At 43.9% G+C, this 18,010-nt stretch overlaps 1 protein-coding gene across 11 annotated transcripts in view; it reads left to right on the top strand.

Annotated features, from left to right (window-relative positions):
- Positions 1–18,010, top strand: part of DTNA (dystrobrevin alpha) — a 299,292-nt gene that overhangs the window by 15,986 nt on the left and 265,296 nt on the right. Inside the window, exon 1 of one of the 11 annotated variants that reach the window (XM_045004599.1) lies at positions 11,059–11,118. The exons of 9 other annotated variants lie outside the window; for them this stretch is intronic. The gene's annotated coding sequence lies outside the window, so the exon portion shown is untranslated. Of the gene's footprint in view, positions 1–11,058; positions 11,119–18,010 lie in introns of those variants that run through there. One more of the 11 variants, XM_045004595.1, reaches the window with a different exon arrangement.

Genomic DNA, 18,010 nt, shown 5'->3' with positions numbered 1-18,010 from the left:
AGGTGACATTGTAAATAAGTGGGCAGCATTATCTCCTGTAAATGTAAACAAACGTGTTTGTCTTAGTGATTGGCTGAACAAGAAGTAGGACTGAGTAGATTTGTAGGCACTAAAATTTTACATTGTTTTGTTTTTGAGTGTAGTTAAGTAACCAAAAAAAAAATCTACATTTGTAAGTTGCACTTTCATGATAAAGAGATTGCATTACTATACTTGCTATGAGGTGAACTGAAATATACTATTTCTTTTGTTTATCTTTTTCACAATGCCAAATAGTTGTAATAAAAAATAATAATATAAAGTGAGCACTGTACACTTTCTATTCTGTGTTGTAATTGAAATCAATATATTTGAAAATGTAGAAAAACAGCCAAAAATATTTATAATAAATGGTATTCTATTATTGTTTAACAATGTGATTAAAACTGCAATTAATCACGATTAGATTTTTTAATCTCACAATTAATTGTGATTATTTGTTTTAATAGTTTGACAGCCCTAGTTTATTTCTCTATAAAGGGATTACGTTCTCTCAAAAATGGTGTAGTTAGTGGTGCATCTGTTTTGCCACTCAATCATTTCCCATTGTAACCACAGCAATGCAGTATGCCTTGATTCCAGGCAGAAGTGCTTGTAAACTCTCCTCTTTTCTTTCACTCTTGAAATATTCTTTGAATGGGCTGATTGTCAACAAGTGCGATCATGTGGCATGGTGCACAAGCTTCAGTTCTGTTGCCGAGGAGTGCCTCTCTAAAGAAAGAGATGGCTGTTGGCTGCCCATCAAAGCCCAGGATGGTTTGGCAGTTATGCTTTAGTGGAATGGCCATCCAAACAGAGCGATGTTAGTGTAAGCTGTCAACAGAACATATATGTATGTCATGCATGTATGTACATGTATTAATAATTGGGGATCCTTAATGTGAAAATGACAGCTTCTGAACTGCAAGGCTGACCTTTTAAACTATGAGCCAAAATAGAATTTTAGCTGTTAAATTGTTCAGGTGACAGGACTGGTCCTCTTCTTGTTGCTTTCTGTTTTTTGTAATTAAAAAAGGGGCTCTTTAGCTTTTTGAATCCATGCACTCTTGTCACTACAACTGGGAGAACATTAACATAGAAAATGTCACCTACTTCAATTAAGGTCCCTCCGTAAACATGTATGAGGCTTGCTAGTAATTGGGATGCTATCAAAGCATTTACTAATATAACATGAGATCTGGAAGAATCATTGCATGCCATGATCTTCATTATGAAGTAATCACAGCATAACATATTTAATTGAGAGAGCAAGAGTTGCATAGAAATTGCAGACACTTGTACAGGATATAATGAACCTTTCTCATCTGTTTGCTTTTCTATCCTAGCACGGGTACTAGTACATATGCTTACTGTTTCTCTGCCAGCAGACAGTGACAGCAAATAACTAGCAATTAAAGAGAGGTCATTGTCCATCAGAGAAGAGTTGGCTTGCATTCCTTAGTTGTCACTGTCTACCAAGTAGAACAGTATCCTTTTTGGATAAACTCAATATGTTTCTTAGGCCCTTCAGTCTAGATCCTCAGATGTCTTTAGGCACTGAACTTCCATTGATTTTAATGGGAGTTAGGCACCTAAACACCTGTGAGGATCTGAACCCTGGAGCCTAAGTTCCACTGATATCAATGAGACTTAGAAGTCTAAATCACTTTTGAAAATGGGACTTACGGTCCTTAGTCACTTAGGTGCTTTTGAAAATTTTACCCAAAGTCAGCCTGAGCATTTTTGAGTGGGTCTGCAAACAAATTCATTTCTCTGTGCTTTCCCAAAACTTGTAAACAGCTCTTCTCCACAATGATCACACCACTATATATGGGTTTGGGCTAAGAGTTTGGGTGGGTTACATCCCAAAATGAACAGATTTGTTTTATATCTATATAGTGTGTGTATGTGTGAGAGAGAGAGAGACCGTTTCTTCTGCCACAGTGCAGCCCAGATGCTTTTATTGGGGTACATATGTAGTTGCTGATATTTTAAAAATGTCTGTAATGGACAGTTGTTAAAATACATTAGTGCATGTGTGTCTGGGAACCACTAAGCCGCAGCCATATGGATGCTAGTGAATTGGCACAATCTTCACCAACCTGTCTTCTGAGGTAAATGTTTTCCCGCCATCTTAAAATGGGGATAACAAGACAGAAAAGTTAATGGCTTGAGGGAGTCATTGTGAGACCTGGGCTTAGAGTGCAGCAGTCCGTGAGTCCTGTGCCTAATCTACTAGATTGATGGTATGGACCTGCCTATCCTTGTGCCAGAGACCACACTGGCATATTGGTAGAAGATCCAGCCCTCCTGCTGTAGGGCCACTACAAACTATCAGCTGCAGTCTGCCCCCAGAGCTGCAAGTTGATCTGGGATCCTTCTAGAACTCTGATGAGCCTGTGACCATAGTTTGCACTGGCCCTAAAGGTATCTGAGTAAGCTGTGATCCTGAGGCAAAATCAGTGACAAGCTTTGAACTCTAGAATTCATTGCAATACTTTTACCTTTCCAAGGCTATCTTCACAACAAAAAAGGCAACAGACATCCTCTGTTTTTCAGAATGAAAGCTGAGATTATCCATTATATTTCTAGGCCCAGAACATTCAGGGGGACCCATGGCTGCTGGTTTCATGGGTCCAAAGTCAGGCTCTCTCTTCACAAAGATAGGCTGAACTGATTCGGAGAAGCAAACTCTCTCTCTCCAAGTCTTGGGGTAAACTGCATCTGCGTGATCCGAGGTAACACTTTTTGTTTAAATGGAAGATGTGGCAGCATTCTTTGTGGCTCTTAGGGTGACCAGACGTCCCGATTTTATCGGGACTGTCCCGATATTTGCTTGTTTGTCCCGCGTCCCGACCGATGTTCGGTCGGGACACTGGACAAACAAGCAATTTTGCCCTCCGCTCCGGTGCATAGACGGAGCCCGGAGGGGCTTTCACCCCCCACTTCCCCCGACCATCCCCCTCCTTCCCCCATTGGACCCCTCCCCAAATCCCTGCCCTGGACCTGCCCCAACCCCAACTCTGCAGGGCAGCGCAGAGCAGGCAGGGCCTGGGTGGGGGGCGGAGACACGTGTGGGGCAGACACGCTCCTGCCAGGAGGGGCCGGGCCCGGCTGCCTGGTTTGCCCCCTGCCCGGGGGGGGGGTCCCCGAGTTCCCTGCAGCCGGAGCGGGGCTGCCCGGGGCAAGTGTCCCGGGCGGGGCAGAGTGGAGCAGCCTCTGCTGTGGGGCTGGTGCAATGAAGCCCAGGAGCGGCTGGGCCGGGAGCTGCAAGAGGGGTCCGGAGCGTGGCTCGGCTGCACAGCTCGGGGCCCAGGAGCGAGGGGATGGGGGAGCTGGGAGTGTATTGGGGGTCAGAGCTGAGAGTTGGGTGGAGACAGGGCTGTGCCACTGCCGCCTGGTGGCGGGGGGCGCTCTGGCTTTTTTTTTTTTGCTCCGTCGTCCGTCAAACCCCCCCCCACCCCCCCCCCGCGTCCCGATATTTCATGTTTGTCATCTGGTCACCCTAAGTGGCTCTGGAAGCCAGTCCAGGAGTTGCAGCCTTCTTTGTCTGAACAAACAGCAGTTTTGCAAGACAGTTTATAAAGCCGGAACACATCCAGGCCAGTATGTTTATGTCTAATGCATTGAAAAGTAAAATGAAATAACCATGTTTTTTTCTGAATTCAGTGCATTATACAATGTCTGACATAGGCATATCGTTATCGATGCTAATGCTGTAAGGTTTATATAACTCTTTTTTTAATCTTTCAGACACATTCGTCATGTGGTTCTTCTGTTCTTTTATTTATACACACACATGTGTGCACACACTCTCCAACATACACAGTAGCTCTGGACAGCAATAATGACACATTGAGAACAGGCAGTATAATTGTGGTATGCATGTTAAAGGAAGTTACACAGATTTAAAGTTGGTGCATAAAGATTCTGCATTTCCCTGCCTCTTTCATCGCCACTCATTGGCCTAATTTGCTAATATTCCCTTGTGGGGAGTACAGGAGGATCACATTTGTACTTCCTGTGCTTAGTCCTTCCTCAACAAACCTAGGAGCTTACGGATCCTATAATTTTTATCAGTTTTCTTATCAATTTCATTCAGCTGCTCCTGGTGGCATTTCTAGGGAAGAGCTTTGTTCAGTAAGCACAGGCACAATCCTTCAAAAGGCTAGGTAAGGGAAGAGAAAAACAGAAGGGAGGGTGAGATGCGAGGAGAGGAAATTGATGTAGAAGACCAAAAACAAGGATAATGGGATCTGCTGAGGGAGAGGGAAGGCAGGAGGAATGGTAAAGGGAAAGAGACGGGAGGCACAAAACAACAACAAAATCAAAGGGAGAGACAACGACGGGACAGACAAGAAGCTCATAAAATGAGTAGTGCCTGGTGATAATGAATACTAATGTGAGCCCAAACTTGGTTCCATTCTCAGTAGGGCCTAATCCTACAAATAATTCCTTAGGTGAGTAGTGGCATTACATTGAATGGGACTACTTGCCTGAGGAAGGGTTACTCTCTTGAGGAAAAGCTTCACAGAGTCAAGCCCAAAGTGAACAGTCACAGAGATTTAAGCTGCATTTGCTTATGTCTGCAAAGTGTTGATTTCCTTTTCATTAGTAAGTCTGTGGAGGTAACGATATATTTGTCTTTAGCTAAATGCTGGAATTAAAGAGGGAAAATATGTTGCTACATATTTGGGGGCTGTAGACAGACATAATTGAAATTTGGATTGCATCTTATTACACTCCAAATAACGCCCTGCAAAGAGAGGTGATAGAAATGTTAAAATACTTTACTATCTGAAGGTATTTCTTCTGCAATCCCTGCTTGACTGAGCAGATAGAACGAGAGTTAAAAGGGATCAATATGCCGGAGATCTTCACCAGCTTATTCCAAGCTGACACATTGTTATCAGCTTTTCTCTTCCAACTGCTTCCCTAGCCCCTATGAACAATATTCACATTAAAACTGTGATGCTGCCATAGGTGACTGTGTGTAAAGCTTGTTTGCTTTACTAAGGTAAACAATAACTGTTGCACAACATTAATAATTGAAAGTGCAACTACTTAGTAAATTTCTGTGTGCTGGGATTAGCAATTCCTTTTTTCACACACTTAAATACACAATACATTTGTGTGACAAATACATTTTATATGTCCCAGGCTAATGCTCATTTTTTGTTTTAGCAAGAAGTGCAACATTTTTTATTACTGATGTGCTGAGAGCACCGTATGATTGCTGTTTACATTTACATTTAAATGATGCTGATTTTATTTGTCAACGTGAGTTAGTAGAAATATCTTCTCTTTTGTGGTTCAGGGCCTTTATTTCCTTTCAAAGTGTTAAAACGCATGTTGCAGGGCTCCATAAGGCTCTTATGCTTTGTTGTGAATAATCAGTCTTTTGATGGTCTAGCCGACTATCAGAATAAAAGGCTGCAGCCATCTTAACCATAAACACTACTTCAGATAATTAATGTAATGTTATGGGCTTAGTGAAGGCAGCAATGGGCTAAGTTATGGTGAATGCAACACTCTAGCATGGGAACATACTGTGTCCTTCTACCATAAAAAGGCACTGCCTGTGCTGTAGATCTTATGAGGAATTTGTAGAGATATTTAAAAGGATAACACACTGTATAAATTCCTCAAGATCAAAGAGAAAATACCATTCAGGGTGAAATGGGGAGCTTAGCCCAGCAGCAGCTTAACCGTACATGACAGATCCAGTGCTAACTCCTGAACCATCAGTGCACCTGCCTGTGGAGCTCAACAAGGAGCCCAATGGAAGAACTAGGAGAAAGCCTTCCAGAATTCCATCTTTTCAGGTTTAGAGAGAGGCAACTGTGTGCCCTAGGGGTGGTTCTGATCCTGCTGGCAGAGGAAGTATATGGGGAGGAGAGGTTTAATTCCTTTGTGAAACTAGGGTTTGTGAAGTATTTTCTGTGAGAATTACTTTTAATCAGATGAATACATATTTTTTTGTATGGTGCGCCTGATGTAAGTCTGGGACAGCAGGGGTATTATTTTAAAATAGGGACATGGCATACAGGGCATGGGTAGTACTTTTGAGAAGTGCTTTGTGCAACCAGAGACACTTCCAGTGCATAGGGACAGTATTGCCAACACTAAGCATTCAAAAATCATGAGTTAGATCTCCCAAAAAATCATGAAACTGGCTTAAAAATAATGAATCTTGGCCTGTGCCTGCCTTATGATTTTTTCACTTTTAGGGGAAGCTGCCCACCCATGACCTGTGTGCAATCATTTCAGCTGCAAACATCAACCTTAAATACACACACACTTCAGCCTTCCCTGTTTGCTGCTCTGTTACCCTATCCTATCCCTTGGGGCAGGGGGACCTGCCGTTCTGTCCCTCTCCCTAGCTTTGCAGAATAGGCAGCTGGTCCATTCACATCCTAGCTCCATGTTCCCCACAGTTTCCTGGCCTGCACCTGCACCTTACACTCATTCACTCACTGGCAGGGGCGGCTCTAGCCATTTCGCCGCCCCAAGCACGGCGGCACGCCGCAGGGGGTGCTCTGCTGGTCGCCGGTCCCGCGGCTCCAGTGGACCTCCTGCAGACGTGCCTGCGGAGGGTCTGCTGGTTCCGCGGCTCCGGTGGACCTCCCGCAGGCATGCCTGTGGATGCTCCACCAAAGCCGCGGGACCAGCGGACCCTCCGCAGGCAGGTCTGTGGGAGGTCCACTGGAGCCACCTGCCGCCCTCCCAGCGACCGGCAGAGCGCCCCCCACAGCATGCCGCCCCAAGCACGCCCTTGGCGTGCTGGGGCCTGGAGCCGCCCCTGCTCACTGGCATGCTCCTCTGCCATATTTCCCTTCACCAAAGCATTCCAGACAGAACTAGAGATGAAGGAAGCCCAGCAGCATATTCACACATAGAAACAAACCAACAGCTAAATAAAGAGGATGATGAAGTGATTGTCTCTTCTGGAAAATTTGTTGTGTTTTTCTGTAATCCCAATACAAAACCTGGACCCAGTCACCCCCCCACCCAGCTTCCCCTGCAGCTCTCAGTCACCCCAACCCATCCCAACTTCACACCCAGATATACTCAGCGACCAAGCACTTCCCCCCACTCCCCGATTCTCTTCCTGGCACTCTCAGCCAGCACCAAGCTCTTCCCACAAACACTCTGCAGAATGTACCCTATTTCCCCTCCCACCTCAGCCATAGTGTTAAATTTTGTGCAGCTCAGTGTTTTACCTCCAACACAGCTTGGGGCAGCGTGTGGTGAACATAAACTGAAGTGCATGGTTACACGCAAATTGTTCAAAAAGATGCAAATCATCATATAAAATAATTTGCTTAAAATGTCCCACAGAGTAGCACAAACCCTAACAGCTGTGGCACTGTAGTGTTGGTGTAGGACAGGGTGGGCAAATTACGGCCAGGGGGCTGCATCCGGCCCTTCAGACATTTTAATCTGACCCTTGAGCTCCCGCTGGGGAGCAGGATCCAGGGCTTTCCCTGCAGGGTTGGGGGCTTGCCCTGTTCCACGCATGCTGTGGCTCCACATGGCTCCTGGAAGTAGCAGCATGTCCCCTCTTCGGCTCCTACATGTAGGGGCAGCCAGGGGGCTCCTCACACTGTCTCCACCCTAAGCGCCGCCTCCGAAGCTCCCATTGGCCACAGCGCACAGGGCCGCAGCTCACAGAGCCGCCTGGATGCACCTCTGCATAGGAACCGGAGGAGGGACATGATGCTGCTTCTGGGAGCTGATTGAGGTAAGCGCCACCAAGAACCTGCACCCCCTGACCCCCTCCTGTGCCCCAACCCCCTCCTCCATCCCTGATCCCACTCTCCAAACCCCTCAGTCCCAGCCAGGAGCACCCTCCTGCACCCCCAACCCCTCATCCTCAGCCCCACCCCAGAGCCTGCACCCCCAGCCGGAGCCCTCACCCACTCCCACACTCCGACCCCCAATTTCGTTAGCATTCATGGCCCGCCATACAATTTCCATACCCAGATGTGGCCCTCGGACCAAAAAGTCTGCCCACCACTGTTGTAGGAGATGTGCAGGGATAGCTGCTGTCATAGTCTGAGGCAAGGAATTACACAGAAGCATTATAGCAGTCTTATTGACAGAAATCACAGTGAAACTGGACAATGTTTCAGACTATTTATCAAAGCATTTGCTGTTACCATTTCAAGAAAGATGAACAGTTTGAAGTTAGAAAATGTATTCAGAGTATTTTAATGTTAAATAAAATTAATATAGAGACATTGAGCTAAATGCAGCCTTGGTAAGCTGTGTGTTGAAAAACCACTGCTCAATGAAGTTGCACATGCTTATGAGGCCTCAGTTTTGACTTTTGGCTCTTGCTAGCTTGTGGGGGCCTACAGTTTTCTTTGTAAGTGAGAGAAGGGGCATGGATTTATATCTTTATTTGGAGGCTAAAGGAAAGAGTACATCAAGTTTAATGGTAACTTCTTAGCTTTACTAGTTTTTTGCTTCATTTTTTAAAAGTCTGTGCAATAGCATATACTGAGCATTCACAGCAGATTAAAAATGACTGTTATTTTGTCTGAGAGTCAGTATCAGCCAGTTTCAAGGACATGATCTAATTCAGTCCTTTGGATCGTCTCTTATTTAAGAAGGCCTCAGGACCTTTTGCATCCACCAAGACACACACATTAGTTGCTCTTTTAACAGGGAGTACAGCAAGATCCATTTCTTCACGTGCGCGATATTTTGGTGGCCTGTTTCTTTATGTATTTCTAATGCACCCACGACTATACTCATATATGCAATTAAGTATGTCATTAAGAAACACATTAGTTTTGTCCAATCAGGATGTAGATAGAAACAAGGTAGGGTTGGCAGGTGTGTGGCTTTCAACTGGAAAGTCCAATAAAAAAGGGGACCTGGAAGCATCCAGTTAGGTGTACTGACCAGACACCAGAAGTCCAGTTACCACAGGCGAGGGAGAGCGGGGAGGTGCTGAGTCATCAGCCCACACCAGCCCCTGCTCACTCGGGGCCACCTCCTACCTGCATCTTGTGGGCGGGCAGGTAGCAGGCTCTGTGTCAGGCTGCAGCTCTGATCCCAGCCCCAGATTAGAGGAAGCCCAGCTGGTGGTTGATGGGGGAGGGAGGAGGAGAGGATCAAGCGGTAGGGGAGAGAGGACCAAGTTGGGGGGGGGGGTGAGGCCTTGGGGTGGGGAGAAGAGGTGGAGCAGGGGTGGAGCCTGGGAGCGGAGAGGCAGAGCAGGGGGACCTGTTTTTCAAAAATTAGTAAGTTAGTAACCCTAGAATCAACGCTAGGAGAAACCTTAATATTCCTGCTGCATGAGTGGGTAAAGTGTCTTGTTCAAAATTAACTGGAATTTTTTAAAATGTAAATTAGGGTCTCTCTGGTGACAGGTTTAGTGCCTAAAAGTTTCTGTTCCTAATGATCAGCTCTTGGGGAGATTTGTCCTTGAAACCTGAATTTCCCCTCCATGAACTGACATGTTTTGCAAGACCTTGAAATTCAATAGAACAAAAGCAGAAATCTGCTGCCAAACCTACTAGATGGTCATGGATATTTAGAACTGACCAGAAGCTTTAATTTCATGCACTGGTGTTCTTCAAATTGAAAACCCCGAAACTGCCATGCAGGCCGGTAATCGGGCAGAGCACGCTTTGGTGCCTCCTTGGTCATGCTGGATAATGTAGCTTTGCCAGAGAGAACAGGACACAGATGTGTCATTACTTCAACTTGAGCAGATTGTTTAGTCAATTTTGTCTTAATGAATCCAGACTTTATTACAATATGTGCTCTTTATGTCAGTGTTGTCACAGGTATGGATAATCAGATATTGAAACAAATGCTGCTGCATTTAGTTTTGTGTGCATATATCCATACAAATGGAAGGATGTGTGCAGATATTTGGGTAACTGTGTTGAGTATGTGCATAAATCATTGATGTATTCAATCAGAGTTATATAGTCCTAGTGCAGTGTTTGTCTGAAACTCCCCACCCTCTTACCAGAAGATGACCTTGGTAGGAAAGGATTCAATAGAGTCTGCTGTCTCAATGGCACAGGTGCTCACTGTCCCACTCAACCGGGAAGGGCTGATTAGCGAGAGAGAGAGAGAGAAGATCAAAGACTTTCACTGAGCAGTCCTGAGCTAGAAGCCCTAAGAGCAGGCAAGTATGGGAGAAGGCTTGACATGAATTTTGACATGGTTAATGTTTTTAATAAAGCCAGCTCACCAGGAAGGGCTGAGTATTGGCAACAACACAGGGTGTGAACTTTGTTTTAAAGCAGGATGGCAAAGGCACCCACTTACTCACTGATTAATGAGTCATATCAATAATGTTAGTTTCAAGGCATTGAATTAGGCTTTTATATCAAGCCCCTCACCAGGTAGTCTGAGCATCTACTTCTATAAATGTTCCCTCAACCATTGCTTTTTTCCTTCTAGCAAATCATAATCTCAGGTGAGAGCCACTTACAGGGGCTGCTATTAAAAAAACCTGTGGTAAATAGCTATCTCTAATCCCATTGTTTATTTTTCCCTATTCTTTTTAAAATTTCTTTTAAAAACAAAACAAAAGAAACAGTTAACAGCAGATGCAGCAAAAAGCACCACAATCCAGAAAACTGTATGGCAGAATACAAAGCAATAATGCTATTGTAATTCCACATACTCAAGAGCTGTATGACATATACTTATATTCTATGGGACAGATCCTTAGCTGGCGCAAATTCTCGTAGCTTCACTGAAATCAATAGAGATTGCCCTGGGTCTCATCCTGTTCCCACTGAAGTTATTAATGCCAAAACCCCAGTGAGTTCAATGGAGCAGGACTGGAACCTAAGTGCATCTCTCAAAATGAAGCAGGGAAATGAATGCTTGGGTGTCTGTACACGGATGTGCGTACACACACACACTCACACACATGATGATTGGGTGGTGGTAGAGTACAGCATTAGTGATGAAAAAGGAAAGATGATCATACATTTAAAAAAACCTCATTAAAATTAGGTATAAATATTTGAGCTGCCTCTTTGAAATATATTCTCTTTGCAGTGAATCAAAAAGAATGACAAAAATGAGGTCAAAGTCTGAAGCATGATCTTCTTTGAAATGGTAAGAGGCCCTTTCAAATATAAGCGGCCCAGCCTCCTATTAATCCCCAACCGGCTTGTTAAAGGGGGCAGGGATTTTTTGATTTCCAATAAATTGTTATATCATGTTTGCCATCAGTAAAGATCAATTAAAAGTACACTTGTATCAGATGGGGACATGTTTGAGAAGAAAGTTAATCAGAATTGGTAAAAACAAAACTGGAAAACATTTGACAGAATGTTTTGCTTTTTTGTCTATTTCAAACTTTTTGAAAATTTTCAATCTGATCTAATGTATTTTAAGTGTAAGTGAAAACAGTGGTTTCACAGATAATGCTGTTTGATAACTTGTCAAATACTGATTTTTAATGACAATCATAGTACGTTTCATACTTTATAAACTAAGTTGATTTGGAATGAGCCAAATGCAAAGAAAGCCACTGTTCGTGTGTGTTTTCTAGAGGCTGAATGGTAATAAGCTGGAAGTTTGCACATTTCATCCAGTGATTTCTTTAGTCGGCCCCTCAACTATAAATAACTGTTAAACTTTTTAAGAAACGCCTTTTGAATTGACAGCAAGCATGAAAAAGGGATATTTTTTTCCCATAGAGTTACAAACACAAATGCCTTAGCCATAGTTTCTCAGTCATGGTTAAGGTGTCATGACTTTGGTGCTCGAATATACTTTAGGACTATGGTGAGCCTGAGTTTACATCAGTTTGTGCCAGCTCAAACCCAGGTATAGACCCCAGTGGTACACCAGAGGAGGATTGTGGCTTTGCAAAGTGTTTGAAATCTCCCTTCCACCACCGGAGCAGCAGAGCTCAAAAGTGAGTGGCACTGGGTGGGAACAGGACATGGACAGGGCAGCTAAAAATCTCTGATCCAAACACACATAAGTCAATGGGAATCTTTGTTGACTTCAGTGAGTTTTGGATCAAGTTCTTAATCATGCCTCCCAGCAGCCACTACCTGTAGGCAGGGCTGGCTCCAGGGCTTTTGCTGCCCCAAACAGCCAAAAAAAAAAAAAAAAAGCCGCAGTCGCAATCTGTGGCAATTCAGCGGGAGGTCCTTCGCTCCGAGCGGGAGTGAGGGACCCTCCGCCGAATTGCCGCCGAATACCTGAACGTGCCGCCCCGCTCCGGAGTGGCCACCCCAAGCACCTGCTTGCTAAGCTGGTGCCTAGAGCCGGCCCTGCCCGTAGGGCTCCTGTGGAGTCGGTGAGTAACTTAAAACCAACGGTGCTGGAACTAGGGGTGCATCAGCACCCCCTGACTTGAAGTGGTTTCCAACATTTTCAGGGTTTACAGTTTGGTTCACTGGCTCACCACCCCCACTATAAAAACTGTTCCTGCACCTCTGCTTAAAACTAGCCTCTCCCAGCAGGAGTAACCCAACATAGAGTACTGAGGGAGGAGGACAGGCAGTTGTTTCACTGCTGCCTTTCTTTTCGGTGACTCTCCCCTGGAGAAGAGGCCAGGCTGGGGCAAGGAGGAGTTATTCACACTTCTGTATACCACATGCCCCCGAATATGGCACTTTTTCTGTATGAAGATACACTATGTAACTTATGGACAGAGAGAAAATACTTTACTTTAAAGTTCTAGGATGAAAAGGAACTGGAAAATGACAAAAAGATAATCAGCAGGAACCATGGTTATTTACCCTGTTAACTGACCAATGCTCTTTTCCTTCAAGTCCTTTGATTTTGATTGCCATATTTGAGCTTGCATTAACCAAAAGTGTAGGAACTCTGAGTAACACTCACCTGCACCATTTACAGTATGTGCCCTTCATCCTCTTGCACACAAAGCAATCATTAAGTCTCTGCTCTTAACCTCCAGTAAGTGCGGCAGAAGTGCTCCTGAACAAGTACAGCTTGCACTAAAGGTCAACCAACCATACAGTATGAACACCTAAAGCAATCCCTTAGTGTCCCCCACTGCAGAAGTGTCTTCAAAGACTGGAGCTTAACTACTACAATTAGATGAGTCATTTGTGGCGCTTATTTTCTAAAAATTGTATCATTCGTTTTCAAAGCAGAGAAAGAAGCAGCTGTGATGAAAAGGAAGGGACAATCACACACAGTGGATTTTAAGTTACAGAAATACATTGTCGTGCTAAAAAAATTGCCATGTCTTATTCTTGAAAAGAATTAGATACAGAGTTGTTGTTTAGAAGTGTTACTAATACTTTAGACTAGTGGTTCTCAAACTTTTATTTTCACGGACTACTTGAAAATTGCTGAGGGTCTCGGTGGACCACTTAATGATCTTTCCAAGTGTTGTTTGTACCATTAGCTATCTATTGTAAAGTCCTTTGGATAAAAACATGATATAAAACCTCCTATAATAATGAGTGTTTTTCTTCTACAAATAAAAGTATACAACTCATTTTAATATCAGTAGTCTTGTCTTTTTGATGCAATGGATGTGCCCTCTCTCCCCTGCTGCGGCTGCCCCAGAGCTGGGGCTGGGAAGGTGGGGGGGTCTCTCCCCTGCCACAGCAGCCAGAGAGCTGAGGCTGGGAAGGAGTGGGGGGTCTCTCCCCAGTAGCCGCAGCCCTGGAGCTGGGGAAAGTTGCCTCTTTCTCTGGCCACTGCAGCCCTGCATGTCCCAAATTCTCCCCACCCCCTCTTCTCACCCCACTGCCCCCTACTCCCTATATCCCCCAAGGCCACCACCTCACCTTATATGTGCGTCTTCTCCAGGGTCCAAGCACCTAATTAGTGGAGCCACGCCTGCACGGCTTCACTAATTAGGTGGGTAGCCCTTCATTCTCTTGTGTGCGGCCGCCCAGGCGTGCACCTTAGAGGGAACTATCTGCGGACCACCTGAATGGAGCTCGCAGACCCAGAGCACACTTTGAGAACCTCTGCTTTAGACAGTTAATAGCAAACACATGCCACTCTGAACATACAGAGTTAAAGTTCTGTCCTAAGTTATGTTCCATTGCAACATTATTAACTTCAACTGGGATTCACTGGGTATAAACAAGAGAAAATGTGTCGCACTGCATATGAATATGGTTTTATGTTTAGTTCTGGAGAGTTTCAAGTATCTTTTGTTGTTATTGAAGTAAATATGTTGCTTTTTGGTGCATGAATGATCAGGACTGATGGGCCAAATTTTTCTGTTATACCTCTGAAAATGAAGATTAACTCAATTGATTTTGGTTTTACATTAATGCAATTGGCAGCAGGTTCTCTCTGAATGAGTGCAGAGTAGGGCTGGTCAGACTGTTTGACAGAAATTTGAGTTGGCCAAGTCTGTGTTCAAAGAACTCAAAATTGCAATTTGTGTGGAAGAGACAAACCCACAGATGAGTCATAAATACTGCATTACTAATGACCCTGCCCACACCACAGCTGCTGAACCCTTCTGCAAGGCAAAATGAGCTCCCTGCCTCCCCAGCTGCTGAGCACCTCTCCTCAACATCCCCTCCAGCTAACTAACTCTGAGAGGCATTCAAACCTGGCCCCAGCCTTCCAGCTGATGAGCTGTTCACAGAGACTTTCAGAGCTATCGGCCCTGCATCCACACTATCAAACAAATCTTACATGAGCGTACTCACCTCATTACCGAACCAGCCCACAGCCCTGATCCAGCTTTCCTTGAGTTCCACCTCCCACGTGGTGAACCCTTCTTAATAACAATTCTGATGCCAAATTCACATGTAAACTGTGAAACTGGGGAGAAAGAAAATCCCAGGGAAGTATGAGAATGTATAAAATTACCATAAAACACCATAGAGGATGTGGAAATTCACAGTGATTCAGGCAGGGTCTTAATTATGTGGTTATATGCTTAATATTATACTTTGATGTGATAGCTTTGCTCGGATAAAGGAAGTTGAATAGCTATGATGACCTTTACATGGGCATGTTATTAAATGAAGGTCAACTATTAAAATATTCTTTTGAGTTGGATAAAATCTGTTTCAGCTGTACTCACTAAACAAACAACTTTTCTTCCAGGACAGGGGGAAATGTGAGTGGAAAGCAGACTGATAAAAGATAAGATTGAGGGAAGGGCATTCACAATGCTAGGAACAGAGAATAAACAAAGTAAATTTTCAGCCCGGAAAGAAAAGACCAATAGATACAAAAGGAAATGTTTGCTGTATACAAAATATAAATATTGGAAAACATAAATTTCAGTTTGGTTTAAAACATTCATTTTAGGCCTGGTCTACACTGTTGGGAGAGGCAGGGGGAATCAATCTAAGTTACGCAACTTCAGCTATATGAATAACGTAGCGGAAGTCGATGTACTTAGATTGACTTAGCATGGTGTCTTCACCACGGTGAGTTGACTGCTGCCGCTTCCCCGTCAACTCCACCTGCGCCTCTTATTGAGCTGGAGTACAGGAGTCGATGGGAGAATGCTCGGGGATCGATTTATCTTGTCTAGACTAGATGCAATAAAGCAATCCCCGTTGGATCGATGGCTGCCCGCCAATCCGTCCGGTAGCGAAGACATACCCTTAGTAGCAATAATTTTTTTGTTTGGGGTTTTAAAGAGTAAAGCTCCTTTATAGGAGTGATATTTCATTTGCTGTGGATGGTGATTTGAAAAATAGATATGAGTGGGGTTTTTGTGCCTCTGTAGACTTTCACCAATATGTTCTCTCTATCTTCATGTTTAGTTCAGGCATGGTACTGAGTTCTTGCCCCTTTATTTTAGGTTTACATTTACCGGATGTATGTGTTAGATATTTTACTTAGTGTCTGAATTGTTGCATGTCTTAAATTCCCAGATCAACCCTGCTCTTGATTCCAGTATCATCATGGCTAATCTGGGATCATAGAGAATGAGTTTAAGCAGTGTGCTTTGTGACCCTTTGTGTTCCTAAAGTCAGATCTGTGCACACCTGCTATTTGATGTTTCTTGAAGAAGGCTGTTCCCTGGTTGTGTGTGCCGGGCCATTACCCAAAAGGACAGGCACACACCACTTCACCTGACCTTCCTCATGCTGGAGGCCGTATGAGCCTGACCCTCAAATCCCTCCTAAATCGAGGAAGCAAAATCCCTCAGTGCAACAATAGTACTTCCAAGCATACTGAGCTCGTCGGTGACTGGTAATCAGAGAAGTCCCTGACAACAAAAAGCCAGTTCTGGTACCAAAGCCCTTCATTGCATTCTGCTCCTAGAATGGAACTCACCAGTGTGAAAGGGCCCTTCAGTTCCAGAGGTAGATTGGCGACATGGATGCTGACAACCTCCCTCCCTTCTATTTAACTGTAGAATCTTAGGTTAAACCCCTCGGTGTAAATTTTTTTTTTAATATTTATGTTTAAGAAATTACGGCAGGAATTTATTTCTTTTCTTCCTTCTAACACACTTATCTGAAAACAGGATCACTTTGGTTTTCAAGGGGCACTGGGCATCTAAAACCAAAAAGTAGTAATTGTATTTTAAAAGGCAAATGTAGATCACTGCCAGCTCCACTTTCTCCTGACAGAGCTGAGCTTTGATTATTATGTATTGTATATGGGATGGTTTGAATTGCAGGTTAGAGCAGAGAATTATCTTGTGTGTTTGTGAATTTTGTCAGCAAAGGAGAGCTGGGAACTGGAGAAGGGAGTGGTGAGCTGAGGAGCTGGATTTCAGTTCTGTCTTCAGAGAAAGTTCCCACAGCAAGAAGAAAAATGATTTTCCTCTGACATTTTTTAAGCTTTAGACAAAAATATCAATTTAGAATGATTTCCAATCTCAGCTGAAGATGGATTTAGGAGTAGGAGAGCAAGGGGAATTGTAGAGAGAATTGCTGTGCATGGGCAGAGCTGTGTTGTAGCCTATGCTACGCTAAGCCTGACCTTACCAGCACTATCAATCTGTCATTTTTCATGAACATTAGAAACATCAACTTGAAAAATCACATTTTAAAATTTGTGCCCACTGTTGTTACATATGATGCCTAAGGTAAATATAGCCAACAGAGATTAGAGGAAAGGATTATTTCCTCTTTGTGTCTCTCTCCCCTCCTTCTGCCTGTATTTTAGTTTGGGTATTTAGCAGCACTTTGTGCCTAGTCAGTTTCATTTCCCCTCTCATGCACTCACATGATGACATCACTCTTAGGGACTGCTCTGGGGTAACACACACCATCCCAGTAACAGCAGCAAAACTGAAAAGGGTAGCACAGGCAGATAAAACGAGGAGCCCTTCTGGCACCTTAGACTAACGGGCAGATAAAATGAGGAGTCCTTGTGGCACCTTAGAATAACAAATTTATTTGGGCATAAGCTTTCGTAGGCTACAACCCACTTCATCAGATAAGTGACCAGAGAAGGAGAGGGGGCCAGAGCAGGATTGGTGGTGGTCTCAGCACTGGCCTATTATCCCTTGCTGCAAGAACCTTTATAAATATCAGCAGGTGAGCAGAAAAATCCTCATATTAACAATGACAAACAAACTACAGGCTATTGAAGGAGCCCCCATCACAAACTTTATTTTTTTCAAAACCAACAGTTTTCAAAGGCAATAAAAAACTAGACACTTTGAAAAATTCAGTGTGCCTTTAAATATACTTAATTCACCTGAATATTTCGAATACTGAAAAATTATACTTGAGGAATGGATATGAACAGGGCAAACAGAATCTAGGCCCCAATCCTGGAAAGACCTACATACATGCTTAACTTTATGCAGTAAGTTGTCCCATTGACCTCAGTGGGACTACTTCTAGGGTGTCAAAATAAGCACGAGTATTTCTTTGAAGGATTGGGGTCAAGTGTGTAGTTGAACACCTTTATCCCTATTTTGAAAGCAGTTGCTTGTGCAGAAAAATGCCACTGAAGGATATTGTTTCTGATGCCTTTTATATGAAATCTAATATTGGTTTTTTGCTACTCTTCATTAGAGCTCTTACAACTGGTTTGCTATTGATTGCCTTTTAAGCCAGATTCTGCA

This window comes from Mauremys mutica, chromosome 2 (assembly GCF_020497125.1).
Source record: "Mauremys mutica isolate MM-2020 ecotype Southern chromosome 2, ASM2049712v1, whole genome shotgun sequence".
NCBI classification, from domain to species: domain Eukaryota; kingdom Metazoa; phylum Chordata; order Testudines; family Geoemydidae; genus Mauremys; species Mauremys mutica.
This window is presented reverse-complemented; position numbering and strand designations above follow the sequence as displayed.